A 15,725-nucleotide genomic window follows, 5' to 3' on the forward strand; every position below is an offset into this window, starting at 1 on the left:
AACCTTTCATTTTCAAGAGAATTCAGACTGAAAATTCTTTGGGAGGTCTCTAATCCAACCTCCTGCTCAAAGCAGGGGCAGCTATAAGGTTGGTCAGGGTTTTACACAGATGGGTCTTGAAGACATCTAACAATGAAGATAGCACAGCCTGCTGGGCAACCAGAGAGTTTATTAACAGTCTTTCCATGGATATCTGTGCTATACTATACGTGCTCTTCTCTAGCAGCAGGACTTAAAACAACTCTAAGTCTGTGTAGTGTAAAACATCAGGCAGATGTGAACAGATTAACTCAGGCCCTGGAGAAGCACATTTATATTCATAGGGCACTTTCCTTGGGCTAATGGTACTCCTCAGCCACATAAATAGGTCTAGCTGACTATCATGCTAACAGAATTAGAGCACTTCTACTGTCCTGAGCGGGCTGCTTGTGAATGTGGGTGATATGCATATTCCAAGAGAGACTCTAGAAAAGTCTGTCTATATTTTTTTCCTTTTATTTTCCCCTTCCTTCCATTTTTAATTCTCTTTTGTGTATAGATTTTCATTATTTTGTCTTCAGGTAAACGGGCAGGAGTACAAGAGCAACTTCTGCCCATCTCAATTAACTTTTTTTCTTTCTTCTTCCTAAAAGATTATTATTACCCTCCTAATACCATCTTAAAACTATCATATGATTTTTCTTGATAAATCCTTATTCACGTAAAAGCAGAGGGAATTAGGAGTACTGGTGAAATGAAATCCTTAAGCTTCAAATATTTTGACTGATTTTTTTTTCTTCAAATTCCATATCTTGAACTACAGTGTACTCCTGGTGGTGGCTTGCCAAAGGAAGGAGGAAGACAATATCTTGGTGTTCGCAGTCATTTACCCTTTAGAGCCGCCTCTTTATTCCATCGCAATTAATGTTACAGCATGTCGTGTTGGGGATATGTTTTAAAGCCCATTTGATGTGTCACTTTGTCACTGCGTCACAGATGCGGATATCTTCCACGACCTTATCACTACTGTTAGGACTATTTGTAATGAGTTAGGAGGAAAAATCGGGGGTTTTTTTTGTTTTGGGTTTTTTTTGCACTTTATGGATCACCAAAAATGATGAAAATCTCAAATCTGGATGGAGCCTCTAGGTACTAGCGTAATATTCGTAAAATCAAGCAGGGATAATAAAAGTTCAAGAGTTATCAGGTCAGATTAATATGCTATATCCTAGATATCTAAGGAAATGCCTGTCTCAGTTATTGCATGTTGCAGTTATAGCACCTTATATATATGTATAAAATATATAACGAAATGTAACATGCATATTTTATGTATGATATATATAGTATATATTCTATTATAATATATAATTATATGCTATTTTTCAAACCCTTTTTTAACAAGGAAAAAGATATACATGATGCAACTGTATTTTAAGTGATCTTTAGTGCATGAAAGTTGTTGCTTTCCCTATATTTAATTTCTCATTAATTAACTTAGCTTAGAAGATGTTAGACTAAAAATGCATGCAAGGAAAATCGATTACATATAGAAGAGAGGTGACCTTTAAATTCTCAAGCACAACTGCAAATGATTTTAAACTTCCTCCAGTGAATTACTGCAGATCCTTTAAGTGCTTCAACCACTGTGTCAGCTGACATTCACAGACAGGCAAGCAGGAAAGTGGATGGAAATGGTGAGATCCTGCTGGTTGGTGATAGAGTCCACAAGGAGTCCATGAAGTGCATCCTGAGACTCCCTGGGGCAGCTCATGGCCTTTGTCCCACTCCCTTTAGCACTGGCATCGTGGGGATGCTGAAGCCACTGCCCTACGCCCCAGCTTCCCTGTATATCATTTACTGGCTATGCTACCTCTGGGACCCTTCATGTAACAGTATCAAAACAACTACGGGGTTTCAAGCAGCTCTGGGAATCTGCCATCAATACTCTATTTTGTGCCACCAGAGCAAGGGAAAAAAATGCCTTAAGAAAAATCACTTGTTGCAATTAGCTGCCTCTCAGTGCAAATCCAAGGAACTCATATGAGCTGTGGTGCCTCACTTTTAAATAGCTGTGACAGTTTTGTGGATGGTTTCATGTCAGAGTGGGAGAACATAACTTTTAGATATACAAAAAAAAAAAAAAAAAAAAAAAAAAGTTGGAGCAAGCATCCCCCACTGTACTGCCCCCTCTGCCTTAACTGTTTAACATGTGACCCTTATCTGCTGCTGACACACGCAAGCAGTCTCTGGAAATGCGGTTGCTGTTCAGGAAACAAGAGCTGTGTAAAAATAGTTACTATAGTAATAAAGCATGGTAGGTGTCCTCCAAGATGGAGAGCAACATGAATCTGTTGCCCAGAGAAACGTATGACCCTACATACATGATCCCTACGGAGCTGCATTGATTTGAAGGAACTTAAAACTTACTCATCAGTATACCAAAAAAAAAAAAAAAAGATAAATAATAATGCTGACAGGAGCAGTGGTAGGACAGAATAGAAACATGAATAAAACAAAACAGAAACCCCAGAAATTCACGAAATATAACTATCAGAATGCTTTGTTTTTTCTAACTTTCATTTGATTCTCATTTTCCTTCCTGTTTACGGGCAATTTAGCTCCCAAGCCAGTTTGAAAGGACTGGCATGATGGTGTCATTGAAGGCTGTACCCTACACTTTAATCCTCCCTCTTTCTTCCTTTCTCTCCTTTCAAAAACTGGTGCTTTTGAAAGAGAAGCAGGAGAGAAAGTGCGCTGTCAAATTTTAATGGTCCAGAAGACAATAAGGAAAACATGTCTTAATGGGGTTGTCTTTTTTTTAAAAAAAAAAAAACACAAGAATTACAAAAAAAAAGAAAAAAAAAGGATTTAAAAAATCCCCTTCAAGGGACCCATTTCTAAGGTTTCGATAAACAAGTATACTGTGCACAGAAAAACAAGCTCTTTGAATATTTTTCTAGCCCTCAGAGAAGCAGCAGTAAAATCATGAGGACCATTATAAGATGTGAGTAAGAAGCAGCACCCAAGGAAATGAAAAAAATATTAGAATTGCTATTATCTAAGATTACAATAGAAGTATTGCATAGCAGATAAGAACACTGTAAGGATGCTTTTTTTTCCTATCTTGCATTATATCTTTCTGAACAAAACCCCTGTGTAGACAACAGAAGCTTGTTCTAATAACAAAATTGTTGCCTGAAATGAAATTCTTGACATACCAATCATTCTCAGTAGCAAAACCATTTTTCATATAAAACGTGTTTTTGAGTAGGCTTTAATGAATGTCTCAGAACAACTAATCTAGCTTATTTTCTCAAGGATGGGCATATTTAAATAAATTTAAGAGGAAATCTACCACAACAGTCCTACAACAAGCCTTGCCAAATCATATTATATATATATTAAAGAGCAAATGGATGCACTTTATATTCTTCAAAACTACATGAATAAACGTATCCTTTATTTAAAATGGATTTTGTATGATTAAAATTAACTGTCCACTGTGAAAACTTATCCCATTGCACCACAACTAAGTGAGTTTTCAAAGCAAACACACACCAGAGCAAATACTGGGAAAAGAGAATTTTTTTTTCTGCTATAGCTACAGTTTCTCTCTCTTTTGAAAAGAACTCTTATAGACTAATATAACATAGCTGAATAATACCTTACATAATAACCCTATTGTCTCAGCTTGTGAATTCAATTGCTATAATAACTTAATGAGAAATTTAAAGTGATAACCTAAGAGTGAATTCACCATGGGAACGCCACAGTGGTCTTCGTTTTAGCATTGCTGAAAGTGTGGTCGGTGTGTGTTCTCCGATACCACTCTCTTTGCAGGGGCATAATCTCCTTATCCATGCTGTAGTTTAATCAAACCTTGCAACCCAGCAGGATAAAAGGATCTTGGGTTAGGAAAATAATCAATAATCAACAACCATTTAATTTCCTATTCTATAAGAGACATTTTAGATGTAAACACACAGTCCTCCACATCACTCACATGGCACTGTTGCTCATCTCAGCTAAAAATGTTCCTTTTTGCATTACCAGAACTGTATCTATCTGACAATGCTCATTTTGTAATTTACTCCGAAAGAAGGAAAACAACAACATAAAATACCAAATTTGCTTTTTACACAGACAAACAGAATGCCAGATACAGCTCAACCAGCTCCCCAAAACTCACAAGAAAAATATAGGGTCATTACATCATGCCAGAAAGGTTAGCCTTAGTATATACTAACCAGTTCTGACCTTCATCTGCTTCATGAAATGTTTGAGAAGAGGAAATCAAAAATGGATGTGGAAGGCTTTTTAGACTTTTCAGCTAGCTCAGTGATTTTCAGAATTACTGAAACGGATCCCATTCCTCTCATATTTGGAAGGAAACCCTATTTTCAATATTCCTTCAAGAAAGAAAAAAAAAAGAAAAAGAAACAAAGAGCTTGTGAGCTATTCCTTACTTTATTATACTGCATGTCTCTCAAACGAATGGCTGCACACTATCTCTCTTGACACATCAGAATTTCTCAGGAGGGTGAGAAATCAGCAAACATCTAAAGAAAAGTGCCCTTATGACTTCAGGCTGGCAGGGAGCACCTGGAGACAGCAGTGACAGGCAATGCAGTACATGCAGCTGCAGCCTCCCGACTCCAAAGCATCCAGGTGCCTATATTTAACACATACAACAGCAAGCTCTTTAACATGCTCTTCTATGTTAAATAATGAAAAGAGCACTAAGAGAGACAGCAGGCTGTTTAAAGGCAGTGCCAATTTTAACGATCAAACCAACCTCACTATTAGGTCAGAGGCTGGTAGGAAGGGTGCCCGAAGAGGCAGGACAAGCACAGATTTAAGTAGTAGGGATCTGGGAAAATAAATAAATAAATAAATAAACATCTTAAGAAATCTAAAAGGGGAAATATCATTTTGTCACATTACACTTAATTTTTATTCTAGAAAATAAAACATGTCCCTGAATTGCAACAGTTGGCTGTAGCAGCAAGTTCTTCTCGGGCTGAGGGAAAAAGCCAGATGTCTTAAAGACAGCCAAGCAGCTGCTTTTCAGGCACCTAATTGCTGTTTTACATCCAACATCTAGCCCAAATGTGCTACACAGGTATGATTTATTTATGTCACATGGACCTTACTTACAAGTTGAAATCAGACTCATAAATTATAGTTACAGGTTTGCAACCAAACCTCCTTCATCTACTCTGTTTTCAATTCATCTGTGCTCCTAAACCAGAGAACAAAACAATTACATTTCAGTGTTTAATAAAATGTATAACTCAAGTCCTTATTCACCTTTATCTAAAGGACAAAAACGTCAGATGTCCACTGATAATTAAACTGGTATTATACCCTTCATGATCACTGGAACGACAGCATACCGCTTTTTATTGTTTTTGGCTATTGGCAACTGGTCAAAACATACAAAAATGCTGCTACACAATTGTTTTCTTAAGTAACTTAGTGCCATAGGATCCAAGTATTAACTATCCTGCTAGTTGGGGATATGTACAGAATGACACTGGCAAAAAAACGCTGAACCGAACTTCACAAATCTTCATGTCAGCCCCAAGCAGCTGGTTCATTACAAATCAGCTGATAAGGATTCTCTCTCACAGTAGGTTACAGATCCTTGAAGGTCAGGAAAGTTAGAGTATGCACACTGCTCCCAAACTCTTTCTAAACCATACGTAATAAATTTATGCAGTTACTCAAAGGATTTCATACGGATATTTATCAAATTCTCTGAATATTCATATTAAAACCAAGAGAAAAAGGATACTATATCATCTATAGCATTTAAAACTACCGATTTATAAATATCTTTTAGAAATGCAACCACACAATTTGACTTTACCTTAAATTTCAGGATCACATGGCAAGAATTTATATCACTCAATCTCAGTTGCCCACTAATCCATCATCTCTGACTAATTTAACCTCCCAACCTCTTTAGCAGCTTCTAACCTCTAGATTTAAAATAACACCAAAAACATAAAAAAGTAGTTTGCCAGAAAAAGTATTTCTTATTCTCCTAGAAAATATATATATTTTCCAAAGACCTGGAAACAAATCATCTTGAGGAATTGAACAGAGGGATATAATGTGATTAATTCATATAAAATCTGTTTGCAAGATCATAGTTTCTCAGAATTAGAGGCAGTTCAATTTTTGTAGCAGGGCTAAACACCAACTTTTAAGTTTGGGGATGCATATGGTAATCATCTTTATACAGTGAATTGATCATGTGTCAAAAACTCTTTACATTATTATTATACTTTTATACTACCCCTTGAGAGACTGGCTTATTTCAATTTGTTACAAGTGAAACATTAAAAAAATCCTGAAAACATTTTTCTGCATATTGTGTTTTGCAAACAGAATGCATTTCAGTCTCATGTGGTAAAGGAACCTTCCAGATACTGGCCATATCATGACAGTTTTTCTTGTTTTTGTTACTGTGAGATAGATGGGAAAATGTCAGTGGCAGAATCTTTCAAAAATCTCTCATACTTGTAAAGCGTATTTACCTGGTGAAAGGTTTTGCTGGCGTATGCTTGGAACAGTCTGTCTCAGTGGCATCTCTGCTATCTATTATCTATCTGCACCATAACACTCCATGTTATCAACTATTTCACCCTCTTCATGAAAATAATATTCAGATGGAGTTTTGGGGACTGAAATGCCTGAGAACAGTTTTCCAGTCAAGAACTGCTTAGCTATATGAATATAGCTAAGATGGGAGGGGACAGGAGGAGGAAATCAGCTCTTCAAAGACAGTCTTCAAATGGAAAAACTATAAGCTGTCTATGAAATATGATTCCAAAAATGAAATTATACACCTTTTCTAGAACTTTGTACACTTTTCAGTAAAGTATCTATTCAATTCCAAGCCCATTTTGTCACTAAGCATTTTATCACACACACTTGATACCCACATTCATAAGGGAAAAATTATACTACTCCTAGGCATAAATAGACAACTGTGTAAATGAGAACGGTTAAGCAGTGAGTTAAGAGTCTTCTATTATGGAAACAGGCAGGCAGTAGGTCAGAAGCCAGGAGGACAGAATACCTCACAAGGATACCTATGATCTGAGAGGTCTCAGGAGGTCACATATGCCTTATATCTAGTAGGAAGTGGCAGTGAGAGATTGGGTCAAACAGGGCAGGCGGCGAGCACAGGGCTCTGCAAACCTTTCTGCTTGCCACCAGGTTACCAGCACAATCCAGGATGACAAGTGATTTTTCACAGCTGTATGGCTTTACCAACTCCTAGTCAACCCATGATCTCCAACAGGCTCCTCAGTCCTTTTCTGGAAAGCAATTACATTGACATGCTTGCTTGGATAGTTGGTTATTGTTGCCTAGGTATAGAACCGTGCACGTGTTCTTACTGAAATACATCCAGGTTTGCCTCAGATCTTGTCTCCAAATTGTCATGATTACTTTGAGTTTTAAACATGAAGCTGCATTTCCCCCTCACTGGGTATTATATGCAAATATGATAAATATCGTCCCTGTTCCATCAGTCATTAAGGAAAATACAAGCTAATTCTGAAACCAGAACAAACTCCTGGGGGAAAAAAAAAAAAAAAGGTAAAACAAAAGGTAAAACAAAACAAAAAAAAGCAAAACTCAATGTCTTGCCACAGTTGGATTTCTTTCCTTTGCAGCACATTCATATAGACCATATGTCTCTTGTTTATTTAAGAGGGTGTTCTAGGAAATCATATCAACAGCCTCACTAAAATTAAAATACGACATCAGCTGCTTTTATTTAACCACGTGAACTGTTACCCCATGACAGAATGGAGTTACTTTGTCCTGACATAATTTTTCTTGACATCTTCTTACATCTTTTAAATGTCCACAACCAGTATGTTAATTATTTGTTCTTCTGTTTCTACAGAAACTGTAATCAACTGACTTAGCTTATCATTTTAAACCCTCTTTTCTATTTCTTTTTAAAGATAGGCCCTCCTTCTACTTTTTTTTTAGTCTTCGAGAACATAGTCCTGTGAACATCATCTGTGAAACAGAAGTAACAGCTAATGGCTCTGAGACAGCTTCTGCCAGTTCTTCGAGTATCCACAGCTCAAATGTATCTGGTCTAGGTGATCAGAAAACATCTCATTTACCTTCTAATGTCTTCCTCCCTGTTCCAAAGGAGTTCTTACCCTTTTTGCTAATTTTGTGATACCATCTGCTTACAGCTGACCTTTTGAATGATGACTGAAATATGAAAGGAATTAAACCTTCCAGCTTTTCTGGCATTATTTGCCAAGGGCTTTCACTCTCTGTAGAGAAGTGGAACAAGTCTGTTATCAAATCACAGAATAGCTGGAGTTGGAAAGCAACTCTGAAAATCACCTGGACTAACCCACCTGCTTAAAGCAGGGGTAGCTAAAGCAGGTTGCCCAGTCTCCAAAGATGGAGACTCCAAAATCTCTCTGGACAGTTACTTCTAGTGCACCAACTTAGTAAGAAGAAATCACCTATATATCACTTGCTTTTAATCTGTGCTTTTGACTTTTCACACTTCGGCCTCAAATGTTCGTCTATTCATCTTTCTAAAAAATCTTATCCTTGGTGAGTTAATCAAACATGTCTCGATCTTGATCAACAGTTCCTATCATGCCTCCACACTGCAGTAACTCACATCTTTGCATTTAACATAGTTTTTGCAACTACCCACTGTGCTTAACTCTTTTGATCTCATAATTATCTCCCACAGAATCTCACTTATGAGTTCTCTGAATTTCTGTTATCTGTTCTGCTGTAGTACATTGCTCCTCTTCCTGTTTGTCATGAATTCTACTGCTTCATGGCCACTCCAAGAGCACCAAGTTGTTTTTGACTACTACTTTTTCCTCAGACTCTCCAGCTTCTCTATCAAAATCATGTTCACTAAAATAGAATTAGCCATATAGCTTGAGCTGAGTTATTTTCCTTTGTCAACGTGGAAATCTGTATAATCAAAGCATCTCGATGCATCAAGTGCTAGGCTTTGAATATTTCTGCTCACAAAAGATTCATCATGTGATGTCCTTGATTGATGGCCCAGTAGTGATTGCCATCAACACAGCAGAATTCTTTGTCCCTTAAACAAACACTATCAAACCAATTCCCTCTTTAATCTTAATTTCGTAGAAAATTAACATCTGCATATAAGATAATACATAAGTAATGTCTTCACCCTTTCCCTTTTTCTACCTGTCCTGAACAAGCTATATCTTCAGCTATATCTTTCATACTAACATTCTTGACATATGGATCATCCAATCAGATCTTCATTAAGTCTATTAAGTTATAACTTTGATAATGTATTTAGACTGCCAGCTCCTTTTGCTTATTCCCCATGAAAGTGGCATTTTGATGTCCTAGAGACAGAAAAATAAACCAGACTATAAAAGACAGACAGAGGCTCTTTGAGAATAATAAGTTTCTGCCATAAAGAGACACACAGAAAAGTAAACAATGACCAGTAAGATTTCCTTGCATTGATATATGTGGATCAAACCACCATTCAAGACCCGGGACAATTCAAGGAGCTGTTCAGTCTAATCTGGTTGCTTGCAGCCAAACTGCATCGACTGAAGCAGAGTCTATTATAACCAGCTCCACATCAAGATTCAATCTTTATGCCTAGTTTTAATGTAAGATTGTCACCAGTGACCAAAAGTTTTAGATTAAACTCTCTTCTGCCTGAGAATAACGCAGTACTTTCTGGCAATGGTGAAATATCTTCTAGAGGTGAACATTATAAAATTATTCAACAGCCCTACAAGCACTGAACCATCTGGTAACCTGGAAAAATCTTTGATATTAATTTATAACAAAACAGAAAATATCAAATAAATCATAGAGATTCAATGGCACAACTAATATGCCCCCCGTACCCCACCCCTCTCTCCTCCTCCCCAAAAAGATGTCTAGAAGACTGATACTTACATGTTAGCAGTCTGCAATCAATATAGACATAGTAATGGGAAAGATACAGGATTAAAAGATGAAGGTGGAATACAATTCTAATGCCAACTGCCAGGTGTGTTATATATACACTTATGAAAAAGATGTACTAATGATGAGAAAATGCTTGTAAACTAAAAGAAGGATAAATCACAGATTCACAACAGGATCACCACAGGCAGAAGCTCACTGACTGTTTGATTTCAGTTACTCTGGCATAATTTGGGAGTCATTATAGTATCACCACTGGGCTGCCAAGATCCAACAGCACAAAATCACAATGAAACTGAAATCAAATCTGGACCGTGCAAATTAGGTTTGCAAATCACATGCAGTCAGAGTCTTTAAGGCCATATGATCCCAAGCCTATTGGCTTGACAAACAGCCTTTGACTCAGTGAGACTGAAAAACTGCTTTCCTTTTCAAAAGATTTTTGATTGGGAATCCATCTGTAAAATCCAGCCTGTAACAAGCAAGAGGGGAGTCACCTTCCTTTCTTTAATACTAGAATATCACTGATTCATATACCAGAAGAAATTTAAGCTATTTCTGTTTTCAAACACTATTTCACTTACACCAGCTTGCATACTTTCTTAGAAATGACATTATTTCTTTAAGAATAGCAGGAAAAAACCCTCAGTTTCATCCTTAAAATAAACTGGTTGGTGGCAGAAGAGTTTTTTATACACAACATGCAAAATAAAGACATATACAAAGGAAAACTTGAATTGTGCCTTCTGATGAGAGCTTTTAAAGTTCTTCAGCGACTTGGAAAGAAAACTGTCATGCTGTAATGTCTGTAATGTTGATAAGTCAGTATTTGAACCTGGGAACCTGTAAATATAGCCTTTATAAACTGGAGATTGAAATTCCTGCTCAGAAATCTCACAAATCTTTCCTAAGCATCTCCTAGAAATGAATAAAAATCTAACATAATGGATTTATTTATTTATTTTAGATATAAAAATGAAATATAAATATTCCTAAAATAGTCTCAGAAGACCCAGCATGCATTTTATTCACTAGATATTTGCAATTACATAAAAATATAGTAAACTGAAAGCAATCAGATGACTTAGGAGCAAACAGTACCTCAAGGCAGTTGAGGTACCCAAGCACCTATAAGCGACTTAGAGTGGAGAAAATAAGTTTGTGTGTGTGCTGCACAAGCTCATCCCAAGGTATAAGCTACAGTGCATCACTTTTCTAGCAATATTATACCTGTGCTGGATAACTAGTAAGTAGAGCAAACACACCATCCTGAAAAAGGCATGTGCTGCTGACTTGGTATTTACCAGGCATTTGCTCTCAGACTGTGGAGATGCCCTGATTCTCTGGATGCCCCTGAATGCAGAGTGATTAGATGTTTCTGTTGTAAGCATAACAAAAAAATCCAGCGTTCTCCTTAGATAAAAGGGAAATAACAGTGCTTTGCCCTATCATCGGGCCTGGCCAAAGCCATTGCGTGTTTGCTATTTCTAGATCTGATCACTGAAATTCATGAGATGCAATAACAAACTGCTACATATCTTGGAAGAACTGTAGATGTTGCAAAAGGCTGCAGTCTTGGACTGCAAAGACCTTCTCGTGTTCCTTCCCATCTGCCCTGTCTGACACTTGCTATGGAGTGCCACCATCAAAGGTTTTTCTGCTTCTCACAGCACTCTGATCATAGCTACTTCACAGGGCACCGCCTGCTCTATGATCACAATTTTCACCTGTAGCTATGGTTCATCTTGCTGACAAGGCTTAGAAAATTCATGAGTGCAAAAGACAAATTGTTCATAATAGTTGGCTTAAATTGTGGTACTAATTATGTGAAACTAATACTTTCAGACATAAATGATATATATATATTTTAAATTTAGCATATCCTTGCTAACCTATTCACAGACAAGCATGATTCACACAGGCAGAATGATACAAATCAACATCACACCACTTCAGAGCGAACAACAACACATCATTGTGCTTATATGCAAATGAAATTAACATTTTGTAGGCAGATCTATGACAAAAATAAAAGTAGGGTTTTGCACATCCCAACAGACGACATGACCATGTGAGTAGTGTTGTCCTCCTCTGAAGATGTCTTTTACTTAGCATGTTCTCAATAACTGAAGTGTGACAATACAAAGAATTTTGTTCAATGAAACAAATGTGCACAACTCAGAATAGTTGCCTACCCATTCTGGTAAGAATTAGAAACAGTGCAGAAGGTTTGGCAATATGCAAGAGATTTTTTTATTTCCTGCAAATCTATCTGTTGTCATATTACTCTGCAAAAATGACACATGTGAAAAACAGACTATATTTCATTGCAGTACACCTATACAGCAGAAAAGACAGTTCATATTAACTAAGAGGCCTTAGCCACCTATTTTCTTTTTCTACTAATCACTTATTGTCTGTAACATGTGTTGTTCATGAGGAGGTGAATGTACCAGAGAATTTATTCCTATCAATCAATTACATTTGGATATGATCTAGGTAACTAAGCTCTTCTTGCAAGCATTAAGTTCTTCCATGATCTCCATTCTCTGTAGACTCAAACTAAAGATATTAAGACATTTATCACCTCAAAACAACTTAACTTGTCTAATAAGGTAATAACTAAACAAAAAAGGTGAGGTCAGAAGACTTCAATCTACTATCTAAACTTACACAAATGCTTAAGAACTTTAAGAACAGTCGGATTTGAGCATATTTGTAAGAAATAGGCTGAACCAAGGCCATCCATAATTGCTCTTTTTTAACCCAGCAAAATTTATCTGTGTGTCAATGTAGGGAAGTCTGAATTGGCATATTTAAGATGCCACTTTTCTCTGTGTTTTTAGTCTGGGTTTCATTCTGATGTGATGCACAAGCATACAGTTCTCTATCATGAAGAGTTCTTTAATCAGAGCTAAGAAGCAATATTATTTTTTTGATGTTGTTCTCTCTGTGTCAGAATTCAGCCCATTACAAAAGCTCTTGCCACTCTGAGATTTAAATTTAATCACCAGCAAAAATTTAAACATATAAAGGGAGTTCTTCAAGTGGTCTGACCTCATTGCTATTTTTTATTTCAATAAAATAGACTGTTTCAGCACTGTAAAGTCATCCCTTAAAATATACACTGACAGCAGGCAGAGGACTTTTGGCTCTCACAGAATACCATCTTTTCAACTCTGCCCTTGTAACAACATCATAATGAAGTTAAGTAGCAGCTGCAAGACTGTAAATACAATTTAACATTGGCTACTATAAAAATATTTTTTATAATATTTATTAGTTTTCTGTCAGGTTTTCCATATAGAAAGTGTATTAGTTATTATAAAGAATGAGTTATTTATTCTTATTTATAATAAGTTGTTGTAAAGAATAAATTAGCAACACTATAAGAACTGATCATTTTAATGACAACCTTCCACTAAAGCCCATAAGTGTTAGAAGAAAGATTTCCAGATTCCTTTTATAGACCATTGTGTCCACAGACCTTATAACATATAATAATATAATGCCATTATAGTTACAATGCAAAATTAAATTTGCAAAGGCAACCATTGGAGTAAGTGCCACATCTGAAACTGGCCACAACCATGACAAACCTTTTTTTATCCTTAAGCTGTCACAAGCATTTAATATCCCTTGAGTAGAGCAATTTTTGAAAAATGATCTAGTTCAGCACTATCCTGTTGATAGATTCCGTGTGGGCTGGTGATTCACATATATTTGTATATTACCTTGCTTATAGGAGATATTTGCCAATTATCAGTATATATCCAAGCAGATACACAACAGAAGCCAAGAAAGAAAATGCAGCAACCATCTGACACTTTAAATGTCATTAACACTGCATAAAATCCCTTGTTCCCACTGAAATGGAGAATGTGTATGAACATTTGGAGTTTAGCTACTTTTTTTTTAAGGTCTCCTGAACAGCTATATATCGTTAGAACCCTATTTTTTAAACCTATGACTAATCCACCATACCCTGTCACTTCCTCCGTGTAGACGTGATTTACCCAACCCAAAACTGAATATGCTCACTGCCTTAGGTATTCTTTCTGCTGTCTGTAATTCTGAGGTTTCTAAATATCTGCTGAACTGAATTGTATGAGTAAGGAGACAGTACCAAAAAATACATTTCCGCATGGGCATGTAATTATTCACTTTGTAATTTGTTAGTCTGCTCTTAGGCCTGTGCAACTAGCATTCCTCCCAGGCCTGATGGAATAGGCATTTCCTATAGGCACTATGGAAGCTTTGGGCTATAAGAGAATTCAGTACTGCTTTGTCAATTGGCCTCAGAGGGAGAGACTAGTCCTTGGCCTGTTTTATTTATTAGTGTAGGTGCAGCCAGGTGTTGAGACAGTATTTACTTTCCATTGATCTATCAAAGTTCAGTCCTTCCAGTAACTAGTGGAAGCCTATATAAACTACCTCCATCCCAGTACAGCACATCCTTCACGCTGTTAGGTCTGTCCTCTTTAATAAGAGCCTTTAGCTCTGCAATTTCTACTGCTCTAGAGCTCAAATCATGCTTTCCCTAGGAAGGCTGGGTAAGAGGAACTTAAGTAAAAGACATAACCCTTGTAAAGGCTGGTGTTAACTCCTAACTTGTGATTTTTAAGGCTCTCCCCGTTATCAGCAGAATACTAATTGCTTCCCAAAAGGCAACCCACGTGTCTAACATTTCCAGTTTTGAAGGGACTACTCTTTGTCACCTATCTGCAGGTTTCAATGGACACAGATGGACTGACTGATGGGCTCACTGCGCTAAGTTATCTAAATTAAAAGTATTCTGCACTGCTCATAGCCAGAACTGGTGATATGAATGGAAGCTAAGTGCTCCAAGTAGCTAAGGCCTCTAGATGCTCTAAACCATAAGGCCCATAGGGACCATAGGAGGCAGCTGGGTTTTTTTATTATAGAATATGTCCCACATCGGTGGAAGATTTACTAGTCCTATTGAATTTTTGCAAAGTTACAATAGACCTACTTCACGTTCTAGTGTTCATTATCTAAAGTCATTTTAAAATGAGCAGGAAAAATGTCTAATGTACTATTACAGAGCTCATCAAAACCTCTAAACCCTAGTTAAAGCCAAAAAATCTAACAAACTCCAACCAGATCTGTGCATAAAATATGCCAAAACTACTGAGCACAGAAGAGTATATAATTTGCATAAAGCAGAGACTTAAAAATCATTTTTCAAAAAGTTATAACTAGAAGTGTCAAACTCATGTAATGTACAGACCGAGAAGGCATAATTTCAGAAAGTGGTTTTAAGAAACTGTAGTTACACTTCATTTCTAACATAATTCCATTTCTTTGTTGATTTCCTGGATGACATTTACCACATACAGTGTCCTCAGGGGATGTATAGTTATAATTATATATCTACTGATAAATTACATGCAGTTAGACTCACAGAACTGTTTACTGAAAAGAAGTGACTATATTTTTAAAGGATGGGTTTAAGTGTTTTTCACAGAATTGCTCTTTTTATAAGGATAGTGTCTCTGATAATTGTTTGATGGCATTTGAATAAGTGCTTTGAAGAGAACATGAATCTTGGTCATACCAAGCCCAGTCCTAAAATTTCTCTCTCTTCAGCCTCTGCATGAAGCTACAGCCTGTAACTTGTAAATAAATCTGATGAAGGCAGATGAAGACATGATGAAATTGAGCATCAGAACCATTCATTACATGATTAGGAGGAAATGTACTTCTATTTGAAATGCACTGATGCCAATTACCAATACACAAGA

The sequence above is a fragment of the Tinamus guttatus genome, unplaced genomic scaffold, assembly GCF_059628265.1.
Source record: "Tinamus guttatus ecotype Peru unplaced genomic scaffold, ASM5962826v1 Tinamus_guttatus_pri_ptg000806l, whole genome shotgun sequence".
Taxonomy (NCBI): Eukaryota; Metazoa; Chordata; class Aves; order Tinamiformes; family Tinamidae; genus Tinamus; species Tinamus guttatus.